Genomic DNA, 14,192 nt, shown 5'->3' with positions numbered 1-14,192 from the left:
CTAGGCTGTTGAATGGGGGTTTTTCTGCATAAAAGCAGGGCTTTGGGGACTGGAACTTGAGAAGTCGCCACAGGACCTAAGAAATCTGAAGAGGGGAGAAGCTGAGCCATCTGCAACGATGACACCACCGGTGGGGCCCTGCTGCAATGACCTCACCACTTTCCCGACGACAAGACAAGATCTTCTGCTGAAAGAGTCTTCTTCCTCTAAGCTGGTGGGATCAACCAGTTCGTCATTTGCCTTCCAGGACGTCTCTTGGTCGAATCGCCAGTGCCAAGCACCCCGACGGCCGGATAGCCAAGCTTCACCACTGTGACCGCGAATAAAAGGAACACACCTTTTTACCGAACAAACTCAGCGGCTGGTCTCTTCCTTGGGCAGTGCAACAACTCCAAGTTTCCTTCTCGACGAGATCTTCTCTTCCCCTGGCCTATGAACTTTGGCTCTACAGTAGACTTTGCCTTCAGTAACTTGTTTTGGTCTTAGAAAAGTGTTGGGAACTGTTTTATTTTCATGACCTGCCTTTTTATCTCCCTTTAACTTAATTATTGGAGTGCCATCTAAGTTGCACGCTCGCATCTGTTTTTACAAATAGTGGTGTTTTGACTTAGACTTGTCTAATAATTCTTAAGGGAGGTGTGTATACTTTTTCTGATTGTGTTTGAACTTGCTTTTGATTTATAGTGCTAGCGTATTCCCTTAAGTGCGTGTTAAATAAATAATTATATACTTTTGATACCAAGCTCTGGTCAGTGTTTGCTTGCTCTACTGTGTTTTTAGCCCTATTGTGTATCCTCTGTATACTGCCCTACTCTTCTTGAGAGAAGTCTGACTGCTCAGGCACAGCTATCAGGTAAATCTGGGTGGTACAGACTGCTACCAATTGGGTTTACTGCTTACTCCTGTAGTCTTAATCTTCTTGCAGTGGTCCCCAAGGGAACTGCACAAGATTCTGCCTAACAAGTTCACAACTTGTGCTGTGATAGAGTGCTCAATTGTTTGCTTCACCGCTATTGGTTTTGGAGTTTTTGTTTTTATTTGCAAAATCTGTTGACAAGGTAAAGGGTCATAATGGCCGTCTCTAAATTCAAACGAATCCCTGAACAAGGCTCATACATTTGTACTTATGATTTTACAAATGCTCAAGCGCCTCACAAATTCCTGTCCACTAAAGCCTGTTGTGGTCCCAGACGTGGGCCTGTGCCTGCTGGGCCTAGAGACCCAAGCTACTCCTCACTGATGAGCCTCAACAAGGGCGAAAAATGTTTGGGGATGCTTGTGGTCTGGTGCAGAAGGGATGTGGCCTAGCAGTTCGGGCTGGACTGCGCCTTTTGGGGTGGGGCCAAGCCTGATTTGCATATGGTCTTTCCCTTCTGTAATGGCTTGGCAGGCGAGGAACGGTGGCCTGGAGGGTTGCCCAGAGCATTGTCAGTGGTTAAGATTAATTCTAAACCTTCCAGCCATCACCTCTTTGTTTTTGCTATGTCACCCCGAGTGGGACGGGTATGCCCAGACGTGGGTCCCGTGCCTGCTGGGCCTAGAGACCCAAGCTACTCCTCACTGATGAGCCTCAACAAGGGCGAAACATGTTTGGGGATGCTTGTGGTCTCGTGCAGAAGGGATGTGGCCTAGCAGTTCGGGCTGGACTGCCCCTTTTGGGGTGGGGCCAAGCCTGATTTGCATATGGTCTTTCCCTTCTGTAATGGCTTGGCAGGCGAAGAACAGTGGTCTGGAGGGTTGCCCAGAGCATTGAAAGTGGTTAAGAGATAATTCTAAACCTTCCAGCCATCACCTCTTTGTTTTTGCTATGTCACCCCGAGTGGGACGGGTATGCCCAGACGTGGGTCCCGTGGCTGCTAGGCCTAGAGACCCAAGCTACTCCTCACTGATGAGCCTCAACAAGGGCGAAACATGTTTGGGGATGCTTGTGGTCTCGTGCAGAAGGGATGTGGCCTAGCAGTTCGGGCTGGACTGCCCCTTTTGGGGTGGGGCCAAGCCTGATTTGCATATGGTCTTTCCCTTCTGTAATGGCTTGGCAGGCGAAGAACGGTGGTCTGGAGGGTTGCCCAGAGCATTGTCAGTGGTTAAGATTAATTCTAAACCTTCCAGCCATCACCTCTTTGTTTTTGCTATGTCACCCCGAGTGGGACGGGTATGCCCAGACGTGGGTCCCGTGCCTGCTGGGCTTAGAGACCCAAGCTACTCCTTACTGATGAGCCTCAACAAGGGCGAAACATGTTTGGGGATGCTTGTGGTCTCGTGCAGAAGGGATGTGGCCTAGCAGTTCGGGCTGGACTGCCCCTTTTGGGGTGGGGCCAAGCCTGATTTCCATATGGTCTTTCCCTTCTGTAATGGCTTGGCAGGCGAAGAACGGTGGTCTGGAGGGTTGCCCAGAGCATTGTCAGTGGTTAAGATTAATTCTAAACCTTCCAGCCATCACCTCTTTGTTTTTGCGTGGTCCTCCCTTGAGACCTGAATTTGGTTTTTACTTTCCTGAACACTGATCCTTTTGAGCCTGTTCATCCATGCCCCTTGAGGTCTCTGTCCTTTGTCGTTGCTGCCTTGGTGGCCCTCACTTTGACAAGAACAGTATCAGAATTGCAGGCTTCGTCTGCCTCATTTTTACAATTTACTAAACAAAAGGTAACCCTGTGAGTTAGACCTTCATTGATACCTCTAGTGGTCTCTGAAGTTCATCTTCATCAAAAGATACATCTTCCAGTGAACTTCCCTCGTCCACGCCCATCTAAAGTGGAGGAGAGGTTCCATAGGATGGACCCAAAAAGACCTCTAAAATTCTATTTCTCAAGGACCGACAAATACAGCTTGAACGGCCAGATTTTTGTAGGGTGTGCCGGCCCAACCATCTCCAGTTGAATTGTCTTATGCATCAAAGTCGGCTATGAATTGGCAGACAAGGAGGTCCCAAAAAGGCAGTAGACTTATTTTACGAGGTATAAGGCAACTACTTTGGATTTACAGGGGGTTGTCGCATTGCTGGATATTTGCCGGACAACCACATTCTCTTCCCTCACAAGTCCACAAAGCACTACCATTGTGATTCCCTGTCAGGCGGTAATGCTAGGGTTGGTAGGTCAGTCCTGCAAAATACTGTTCTCTAATGGTGCATTCTCATATTCCTTCTGCCTCTACTGGATCTTGTGGCATGACCAGGAGTTTTTCAGAACATGAGGGATCTGTGAGGAGAATGTATCCATTAGAACAAATTAATTACCTATGGTAATGTTCTGTCTGGCGGATTCAATAATTCATCCCACATATTCCTCTTTGCTTTCCTGCCTACCCGCAAAATGAAGTACTCAAATATGTTTGCAGTTGAATATTTTTTGCATGGAACAGTTGTGTCATTCCTTAAGTTGCCCGAGCTGAAAATGTGGAAAGGTGTAGGTATATGCATGTTTGATATCACTTCCGGTGCATGAACTTGTCTAGTGCAGACTGCATCTGAGGGTGGGACTACAGAAGATGGGAAACGAAAATCACCAACTGTAAGTAACTTCATTTTCACGCTGTTAGAGATCAAATATTGTTTGTCGAAAACGTATATTGAGGTCAAATATTTTATCGATTCATGGTGGTAGTCCATTTAATCTGATCTCATAAGGGGCGCTCTATAACTCTTCTTCCTGATTACATGAACACTATGGAACCATTTCTGCATCTGTCATGCACACAAGTAATCTGATTCTCAACTGCGCAAAGGAAGAGCTCTGAACATAACGGTGACACAGACCCTATTTCATTCTGAACGAAAGATAAGAATATTTTGCTAGCGCGTTTTTGTTCGAAATAGATGCCTGCATGCCCTGTGCTTCCTGCTGTGCCTGGAGTGCAGCACTGTACATCGGAGAGGAGGGCCAGAATCACAAGGCAACACGAAGTGTCTCTTTTTGGTAAGGTAAATAAATATTCTCTGGCATGTACAAAACACATTTTGCACGTAGGCAGAAACTGACTATGCACGCGCAAAAAACATGCTTATTTCCCAGTTGCATGTGTGAAATGTTTGAGAATCTGTCAATAATATACATATAATATATATTCAGTGAAAAAAAACCTTAGTTAAGGTGATCAGATTTAACCAACAAAACCCCTGAAATCCAGCAATCATATTTTGAGCAAGTCCACCTAAACTATGTGCCCGCTGTTACTCAGGGTATGACCACAGTGAGGGCATCACTGGAGGCATCACTAATTACATCATACGTTACATCAGAGATTAGCTCAATAATTACATCAAATGTGACATTACTGATTAAATACGTTTGATTGCACTTAACAATAATAACAACATGACATGGAACAATACACTGATACAGAAGCATGATATGATTACTAATACATTAAATTCAAACCATTTGTATAACGTTACATATTTTTGTTTTAAAGTTTACAAGTTGATAAGTATTAGAAATGAATGCGCCACACATAAACAATTACAATACTTCATTGCAGGAAAGTACCTGATTCTGGTAAATCTATTTCAGGTATTTCAAATATAATACATCAGATATATGTAGTATGGTGGCATGGAATGAGGAGTCTGACTAAACAGAGTTATGGTGATTGCTATAAACGTTTATTAACAAGCAACAAAACAAACCCTAACTAAAGGTGGTTTCCCTAAAACTCGGGCAGTCAGGAAGTTTGTGTAGTCCAAATCAAATGGTCACCTTAGTCCAAACTCCTATTCTATCCTGACCACTTAAACACAAATCCTAATCTAAGAAAAGTTCTCTCTGCAGCCCAGGTGAATGACTCCCTTCTCCTGGGCATCACTCTTTCAAGTTCTTGTCTCAACTGCTAGAAATATTCCAACGTTCTCAAAGGAAAAAACAAAGGTACACAATACTTTAGTGGGGCTAGGAGAATGACTCCCTTCTCCTATCTTGTCCCCCACTCTTTTGTAAGCCTCTCTTGGGCTATTTCAATTTTAACTTCAACAACCCTTGTAGTTCCCTCCAAGGGCTTCATTCACGTTCTACTTTCTTCAACTTGCTTCCACTGGGACAATGAAGAGGCTACCTAAGTCCTCCTTGACTTTCCAGCAGCACGCTCCAGTGGAACCCGTCAGGTAACTAATAGCCCTACAACGTTTTCCACTACTTCCTTTTCTTCTTCTACTACTGCTGCTTCACGATTTCCAGTCTCACACTTTCCTGGCCCCATTTCCGTTACCTTCTCTCGGGGGAATGTTTCACCAAGGGCCATGGGATCGTTCTTCCATCTTCTACTACTTCTCTTCATAGGCCTGCTTGTCTTTGCGGCCAGGTAATGTAGGCAGTCTCAGCGCATGCTGCGGACCGGACGGTCAACCCATTACTGGTCACACCGCCACCACAGTTTTTTGTGCTCCCCATACATTTGCCTACGTGGCTCCCCTGTAGGCAGTCTCGGCATAGTTCTTGGAACGCATGGTCCACCCACTACAGGTCACACCACCACCTGCCTGTTTCTCCACTTCAAGAGTGCTGGCGCCCAGCCGACTCGCAAGACGCTTCTGAGGCGTCCTGCTGTTCATCTCTGCTACTCTGGAGGGCTGCCTCGCTGCAGTCTCCTAAAGCTCAATTTCAACCTTGCAGGCTTCTCGTTGGCATCCTCGATCGCTGGGTTCTCCTAGTTTCAGAACAGAACACTGTTGTTCTTTACTGTTTATTTTAAATATCGGGGACTGCCCCATCGTAATAACATTAATTCGATTGACAACAGCTGGTCGAGCACTCTTTCTACTTGATGGCACGTTGCTTGCGATCTTCACCGTCCCTGTATTTATTACAGCGCGATTATCTCACACTTTACAATAACACATTGTTTCTGACTGTATCATAGGTAGAGAAGGTTTTGGTGTTGTCACCCCACCTTTTACTACCCCTAGGGGGACTATTGGTTAGTGGCCACACCTCCCTAACCTCATGAAAAGGTTCTCCCCCTGGGGAGAAGTAATGCCATCTGAAGGATCGCAACAGGAGTAGTAAAAAAAAAAAGAATAGGCTGAAGTAGAAACATGTTTAATAGTGGGTGTTATGAAAATAGTCAATGTTCACATTTAAAATTACAATTCTCCTCACTGTAATAACATTACATTAACAATTTTTGTTCTAAATGGTAAGTTTTATAAAAACATAATTGCATACAAAAGAAAGTATGTGCACATGCTCATTGTGATAATATATAATCTAAGAATTTGAAGTTTGGTTAATATGAAAAAAATCAATCACTTATGCTACATAATCGTATACTGTACGTTATATTTAAAGAAACAATGCCAGAATACATTGTACTGTGTCAGTATGAAATGTACACATGTTAAATTAAAAACAGGGCTGTCATATAAGAAAATGTAATTAATTAAACCAGCGACATCAGTGATGCCATGCATGATGTAATTAGTGGCGCCATCATTGATGTCACCAGTGATGTCATGTATGATGTAATTAGTGATGTCATCATTGTGGCCATATGCTGAGTAACAGGGGGCACATAGTTAAGGTGTACTTGCTCGAAATGTGATTACTGAATTTCAGGGGTTTTGTTGCGATAAATCTGATCACCTTAACTCTCTTAATCAAAGTTTTTTTCACTGAACTTTAAAGGTTTTCTTATACTATAGTTTCTTCGGGGCCCATGGCTACTGTACCTATTGCACCAATAGGTTGCTTTGGGACACACTAGCAATGGCCTTCAGCCGGGGCTACTGTACATGTTGCATCAATAGCTTTCTTTGGGGCCACCAGTCATGTCCTTCAGCCATGGCCATTGTCCATGGCCTTCTGCCATTGCCACTGTACATGTTGTGCCAATAGGTTTTTTTTGGGCCCACTGGCCATGGCCTTCAGCTGTAGACTCTGTACATGTTGAACTGATAGGTTTCTTTGGGGCCCATGTGCAGCCAGTGGCCTCGACTTTCAGCCTTGGTCACTGTACATGTTGCACCAATAGGTTTCTTCAGGCTCACTAGCCATGGCCTTTGGTCTTTGGCTGTGGCCACTGGCCATGTTGGGCACTGGTCATGTTGCCCCAATAGGTTATAGGTTTCATTGGAGCCCACTAGCCATGGCCAGTGACCACTGACTTTGGTCGTGGCCTCTGTAAATGTTACATCAATAGATCTTTTTGAGGCCCACTAGCCATGACCTTCTGCACAGAGACCCATTGCCTCCTGACTCGGAGATGTGATCACTACAGGTGTAAAACTACTTTTTTTTAATGTTTATGTCACTCTCTCCACGTTCCTGTCGGATTACCCCTGATAACAGCAACAAACTACACTTACAGTGGCACTTAACTACCCATGTCCGTGGGATTACTCTGGTATTCCCCTGATAACGCTTGAAAATCCCAAATTCTTCCCTGTCCTCCCAGGCACTCACCAAGTGCCCCCCTCTTCTTTCCATGGCCCTCCCACCCCCCTTAATTGCCTTTTTCCTCCCTGGCCCTCTCATGGCCATTACCCTCTATCACTGTTTGGTTCGTGCAACCCATTTTCTTCTCCGAGGTGGACTTGATTGAAACACGAGTGCTGAATTTCAGGGGTTTTGCGTTACATCTGATCACCTTGACTTTTAACAAATTGTTTTTCACTGAATTTCAAGGGTTTTGCTTTACCTTAGTTTCCTCAGGGCCCTCTAGCCATGGCCTTCAGCTGTGTCCTATGTATATGTTGCACCCATATCTTTCTTTTGGGCCTACTAGCCATGGTCACTGGCCATGTCACACCATTGATTTGTTACCAAACACCCATTGCCTCATGGCCAGTAGATTGAGGCACTGTAGATGTTAAAACGTTTTTCTAACTCCTTATTCATGTGATAAATTCACAGTAATCCTTTCCAATAACAGAAATACCCGCAGTAGAGTGGCGGTTCGCTGATGCCGGTGATAAACGGAAAACCTGCTCAGAATTAATAAGTCTTGCACATCCTCACAGGCACTCAACATGTGCCCCTCTTCTTTCCAGGTCCCTGTTCCTCCCTATCCCTCTCCCCTTACCGCTATCACTCATCGCTTGTTGTGACCCACATTTATTTCTGAACGTGTCTTGCTGCGTTGCCACTGTGATCTTGTAAGGTTCATACGGTCTTCCCTTGATAAAAATGAACATTTTCTACCTGTAACTGGCTCCTCAACCCACTTCCAAATCCCCAACTTCACATGGTGTCATCTTTCCCACCCCCGATCTCTAACCTGATGTAATTGCTATTGCTATTCATATAGCGCCTACGGCCAGGCCATCTAAGCACTGCTGTTCAAAACATTCAGTGTCCCCTTGGAGTGACCACATAAACAGAAGAGCTTTGAGTCTCTTTCTGATGTCAATAATGTTCATAGACTCTGTAAGGTCATGGGGAAGTTAATTCCAAAGTTTGGTCCAAATCTGCCCAGCGGACTTTGAGCTATGGCTGTTCAGAAACAGCACCTTTTCTCTATGAGAACATGAATGGGAGTAGGCTGAAAACTTTTTAATGTTTTTTTTTAATAACTTTTCATTTTTTTATTAATTGTTACCAAAATGTCCAGTTTGGAGGGGTCCCTGACAAAGTCTGTTTAATAAATGTCATCCAAATCCATACAGAAAGTCAAAGGTTATTAGCCTCTCTCAGCCTCTCTCCTGCAAAGCACCAAGACCAATATAAAGGCTTTAGGGCTCAGGGGGCACCCTTTTCTCTATCGAATATTTAAAAAAATTACTGATTGGATTTACCCCAAACCAATCAAGGAAATTAAGCCAAAGCTCTGTGCCAAAATTGTTTCTTTTTGGTCCAAATCTGCTAAGCGCTTTTCACACTACAGCTGTTCAAGACTTTTTTCTCTATGGGAAAATGAATAGGCTAAAAACTGTGAAACTGTGGTGCTTTGTTTTCGTAATAACATTTTTCTTTTATAACATATTGTTTCCCAAAATTTGCAGTTTGAGGGACAGGAGGCCTTGACAATCCTTTTGTTTTGAAAATTTCATTCAAATCCATCCAGCAAGCCAAATGTTATTAGCAATAGAATTTTGGGGAAAAAATGGCTGCTTTTTCATTCCTGAAAAACCTCTCTGCTGCAATGCACCATGGGAAATATAGCTATAATTTTGGGAGAAGTGGGCACACCTTTCTCCATCAAATATTTGAACAACTATTACATGGCATAACCCCAGACCCGTCCAGGAAATCGAGTCAACGTTTTGTGCCCAAGTTGTTTCTTGCTAGGTAAAATTCCCTACAGCGGGTTTTGCTGTGCGCTGCGCAGACATTTTGACTTGTTCTCTATGTGGGAAATGAATGGGAGTAGGCCAAAAAATGTCTTTTTTTGTTTTGGTAATATTTTTTCATTTTCCAACAAATCTTTCCCAAAATGTCCAGTCTGGGGGCCCGTGACAAACTTTTTGTTTGCAAAATATCAGCCAAATCAGTCATGCAAGTCAAAAGTTATTAGCAGTTAGGTTTTTGGGTTTACTAAGGGACTTGATACTCACCTTATCTATAGTCCGGCAACTGCTGCACTATAATATATATATTTATAATATATAAGTAGGAAATTCTTTGTATTAGAGGGCAATACTACTTTATACATAGCTTAATCAACCCAAGACAGACTTTTTGCAAAGGCTGCAAGACCAACCCATTTCATCAAAGTCACACATAGACAACAAGACCCAGTAGCCATCACTGAAAGTTTCGAAGTTCACCTCCAGTTCAGAGCCACATGAACAATGTATTGTGGGTATGCAAATTGACTCAAATGCAAGCCTTTTGCTCCAGAAAAGTGTCTTTGTCTTATAGGGCTGTGCTTTTTATACATGGAATTTTTAACCCAAAACAGACAGTTGTAAAATATGCTGACAACTGCATACACGTTTTACCTTTATTGTGGATCATCAGTGTAGTGTAGTATGACACGTTGCTGTTGGAGCCTTGGGGAATGTTTAGCAAAAACCAGCAAAGTTATAGTAGGTGTATAATGTTTTGTGTAAAAAAAAACACGTCCACCTCAAATAGAACCCCTCAGTAGAATAAGGCATTTTAGCTAAAAGACACATGCCATCAAGCCACCGCAGCACCCAGTAGCCATCACTGGAAGTGCACCACCATTTCAGAGCTATATGATAAATGCATTGTGGGCACACATTTGAGATGGAAGGTATTTTTTTAAAGCCTCCATACATTTTAACTTTGCTTGTGTTTTATATGAAATATATACCATTGCAGAAATAAATGTGTAACAACGGTTGTAACTTTTAGATCCGCTGTATAAGATAAATGCCTGGGATTGATAGTTCATTTGTACTTGATCTAGACAAGCAGAACGTTCCACAGAAAAATGAGCTGTTACTCATCAAGTGTAGTCTTTTGCAGAAATTCCTCCACCATTTGAGGCTTTCATGGGTTACAATATTCCAACGAGGCATCGGTTTACAGAAAAATGGGAACGTTAACAGGCGTTTCATGATGCTGGGGACCTAAGGAAATGGTTCAAGGAGTCTGCCCCTTAAGCAGCCCCATTAGCAGGCCATTAGAGCAGGTGAAAACCAAAGACGCCCCAAAGTGAAGTGTGATTAATTTTAAGCAAGCAGACAATAGTGATGTCTGCAGAATATGGCCATTGCTGAGGCGCTGGAGAAAGTATCTGTAACCAGTGATTGCGTGAAAGAATAAAAAAAACAAACACCGTATGCATTTCTTGGAGGCTTTAGGTCATATGATCCTTTACATGTCGCTGACAGGGATCTCTTTGGCCATGCTCCTTCGCAATGCTCATTAACTTTCAAAAGGAAGACCTAACATGGCAGCAGATTGATTGAGAAGAGCCTAGCTAAAGATGCAACCACGCATGAGCAACACGCCTGGGCGCATATTAGTTCACGCTCAGATTTGAGCTCTGCCTTCCCTTCTTAATATAGCTTGGAATTCCTTATCTCAGAAGTGCAATGGCACCTGGTGACTACCACTGCCACTTTTGGTGAGATCAAAGTAATGAAGTCCGGAGTGAAAGCAGACTAGCTAAAGTATGGGTTCTTTTCCACAGCATTATCCATGTTACCTTTAAAGAAAATACAGAAATGTTGTGCTGGTGGGGAAATCGACAGTATTTCAATTGGGTGTAAAATGTTTCTGGTTAAATAAAAGACAATGCTTTAACCTCCCCCCCCCCCCCCCCCTCTTTCCTAAACGCTTCTTGCAGTCAGTAAAAAGAACAAACGTCGCGGGTTGCATGGACACATGATTTTAACCTTTTTGGGACAGTGCATTCGTTGGCTAATGGAGACATTATTATATTGATAGCGGACGTATCGGTGGCGGTAGTTGACTAATGTAACATGTCTTTGTAAATCTAGTTTTATATAAACATCCTCATATATGTGCATTCAGAGTCGTGCCAAGAGATCCAAGTGTTCGGAGCGGTGTTACCCTGCTTTTATTTTTTACTGTTATCAGTTCCTCTGCATTTTAAAACCATATTCACCCTTCCGGAACAGTACCTTTGGAAGTTAAAGCATACCTCTTCACTTTACCATTTTATAGGGTTACAGCTTAGAAGCAATCTCTCCTGACACTCCATCGGCCACTGATTTTTGGAAAACGTTTCAAGTTCTAATCGCAAGTTAAATGCTAGGTCAATATAGTTTCTAAAGGTCCATGCCCCTCGCGAGGGGTACTTTTTTGAAATCGGTGGCTGAATAGGATTTGCCCATTCTTGCGTCAGACAAGTGTAAAGTTGGAGTAGGAGCCGCCTTTTTTTTTTTGCATTCAAATGTTTGTTGAGATATCAACGGAGCAACAACGGAGCAACATTGTAATAACAATACTTGTGCCATTCATAAATGTAACCTCAAAATTAAATCCACGTGCAAGTATTACATTGTTACCTCATTAACTGTCTGTGAAATACGCAAATCTCGCCCGTATATCAGCAATCATCATAACAAAAAGACAAACATGAACATTAAAAGCTCATACGAGTGTGGAAGTACGGTGGATTGTAATGTGTAAAACAAATAACTATTACAACAGTGAAAAAGAAGGCATCTCATGGGGCTTGTGATATAACCCAGAGCCATCATGCTGACTCACATAAGTAATAAGAGGGGCCCATTCTTGAAGATATAGCGCTGAGGCCCCCCTAATTGCCGCACCTTTTTTGTGCATTGCCTCTACATACTAGATCCTGGACCACCATTCTTTAATATCCGGGTTGGCTGGGGACTTCCAATTCTTTGCTATGACCATCTTCGCTGCAACTAGGAAATTAGTTATTAATTTAGACTGCTTTGCCCCCAACTTGTAATGACTCTGCGGATCTTCATCGTCTAATAGTGTCACAAAACACTGGGGCCCTCATTACGACCCTGGCGGAGTGGGTTTACGCCAGCGGTATTCGCGGCGGACCCGTCCGCCCTACTACGAGTTCCCGTAGCGCCATGGAGCCGTTTTCCGCCTGGTTTTTCCAGGCGGAGAAATCCATGGCGCTACGGGACCTTGTTGTTAATTACGCCACCGTATTTTACGGTGGCGTAATTAACGCCTTCCCCACTCCCATTATACCCTATGGGGCAAAAATGGGAATGGGGAAGGGTAAAATGGGGAATGGGGATTTACCGCCCCGCCAAGGTCGGCATGGGGCGGTAAATCCGCCAACCCCCATGGCGGTATCGGCAGCTTTCCGCCGTGCTCCATGGTGCATATTGCACCACGATCTCCGCCAGGGTCGTAATGAGGGCCTGGGTCTGTTAACAAGGAGTCATTTCGTTTCCATAGGGTAGTTTTCCTAACATCTGGAGCTAGAGAGTCCAATTCTAGAGTAATCGGGGAGTAATCCGAAACCAGTGCTAGTTCTATGCTGGCCGAGCTAGCCAGCTGTTGCAGGGGCTGGGAAACTAACAGGTAATCTATTCTAGAATAACTCTGATGTACATGTGAAAAATGTGTGTAATCTCGGGAGTGTGGTTATAAACAGCGCCATACGTCTAGTAATTAAGCAATATGACCCGAGCGGCAGGGGGCATTACCGACTCAGGTAATGCCCCTAGCCCATAGTTATAGGCCCGAGCGAGCCTCCGTGCGGAGGCTCGGAGCAGGGATGGCCCCGCTTCGAGCCTCCTCATTGGCTGAGGGGCTGCCACGCTCCCCGCCGAGGACAAGACAGCTGGAATCCTGGCCGAGAATGGAAGGATTCTCGGCCGGGTAAGGACCCGGCGAGAGCCAATCAGAATGCGTGTTGCATTCTGCTTGACTCTCGCTGGGTACTAATTGTAAATCATTCATAGCTTGCTTAATTTAGATCACTTTTGTATCGTCTGACCCTGATGCTGGGTCTTATCTATCGATTGCTGAATCCAGGACCATGTTGAAGTCCCCTCCAACCACCAGATCCCCTCTCTGAAACTGTGCTATTTGTGGGAACACACGATTGTAGAAGGCATCATGTTGCTGATTTGGACCATAAATCGAGACCAGGGTCAGGTCTCTTCTTCCAAACCTCACATTCACCACTACACAGCGTCCCTGAGGATCTTTTAGCGCATTCCTCTTTTAAAAACATATGGAGCTAGACATTTGGATTGCTACCCCTGCCCTTTTCTTTGGCCGAGGCAAAAAATTGGTGTGGGAACCATTTGGTTCTCAACCATGGTCAGTCCTTTCTCAACAAGTGAGTCTTTTGCAATAACACAATCTCGGCCTGCATTTCAACCTGTCCGGACAACACACACTTCCACTTTCTTGGGGTGTTAAGCCCTTGAGCATTCATAGATACCATTTTTACACCTGCCATTCCTGGGTCCTTGTCCAGTCTGTGTGACCCCAACAACCAGTGGGACTATCACTGGAATATGTTTCTCCCACTCAGTAGTACTGTATGAGAACAACCCTTTGCGTTACCCATTCAGTTCCACAATTTCACAACTCGTAGGACTACAAAAATATAAACGACATACAAAACTAAGAGTAGAAACAAAACCAAAGAGTTAGGGAGCGCCCCCCCTTGGCGTGAACTACAGGTTAATAATAACTGAACAGAGGGAGGGAACGTGCTCCCAATGCCCCTATAATTAACTTCTGTTACCCAAGATGGGCACTAAAAGTCTGTGCTGTGCCAGTTGCAGTGCATAGAAACAGCCAAAGGTTCCTTGATTGGAGTATCTCGTCTTCTTTGTTATTCTGGAGGACCTTCAATTCTGGTCGTCTGGA

The 14,192-nt window shown here is 44.1% G+C and overlaps 1 protein-coding gene across 4 annotated transcripts in view; it reads left to right on the top strand.

Annotated features, from left to right (window-relative positions):
* The window catches only part of EXOC6 (exocyst complex component 6), a 2,769,442-nt gene that overhangs the window by 2,678,271 nt on the left and 76,979 nt on the right, over nt 1-14,192 (top strand). The gene's annotated exons all lie outside the window — the stretch shown is intronic.

This window comes from Ambystoma mexicanum, chromosome 8, assembly GCF_040938575.1.
Source record: "Ambystoma mexicanum isolate Mex_15411 chromosome 8, UKY_AmexF1_1, whole genome shotgun sequence".
Lineage (NCBI taxonomy): Eukaryota > Metazoa > Chordata > Amphibia > Caudata > Ambystomatidae > Ambystoma > Ambystoma mexicanum.
The sequence above is the reverse complement of the archived record's forward strand: the minus strand, read 5'-3'. Positions and strand labels throughout refer to the sequence as shown.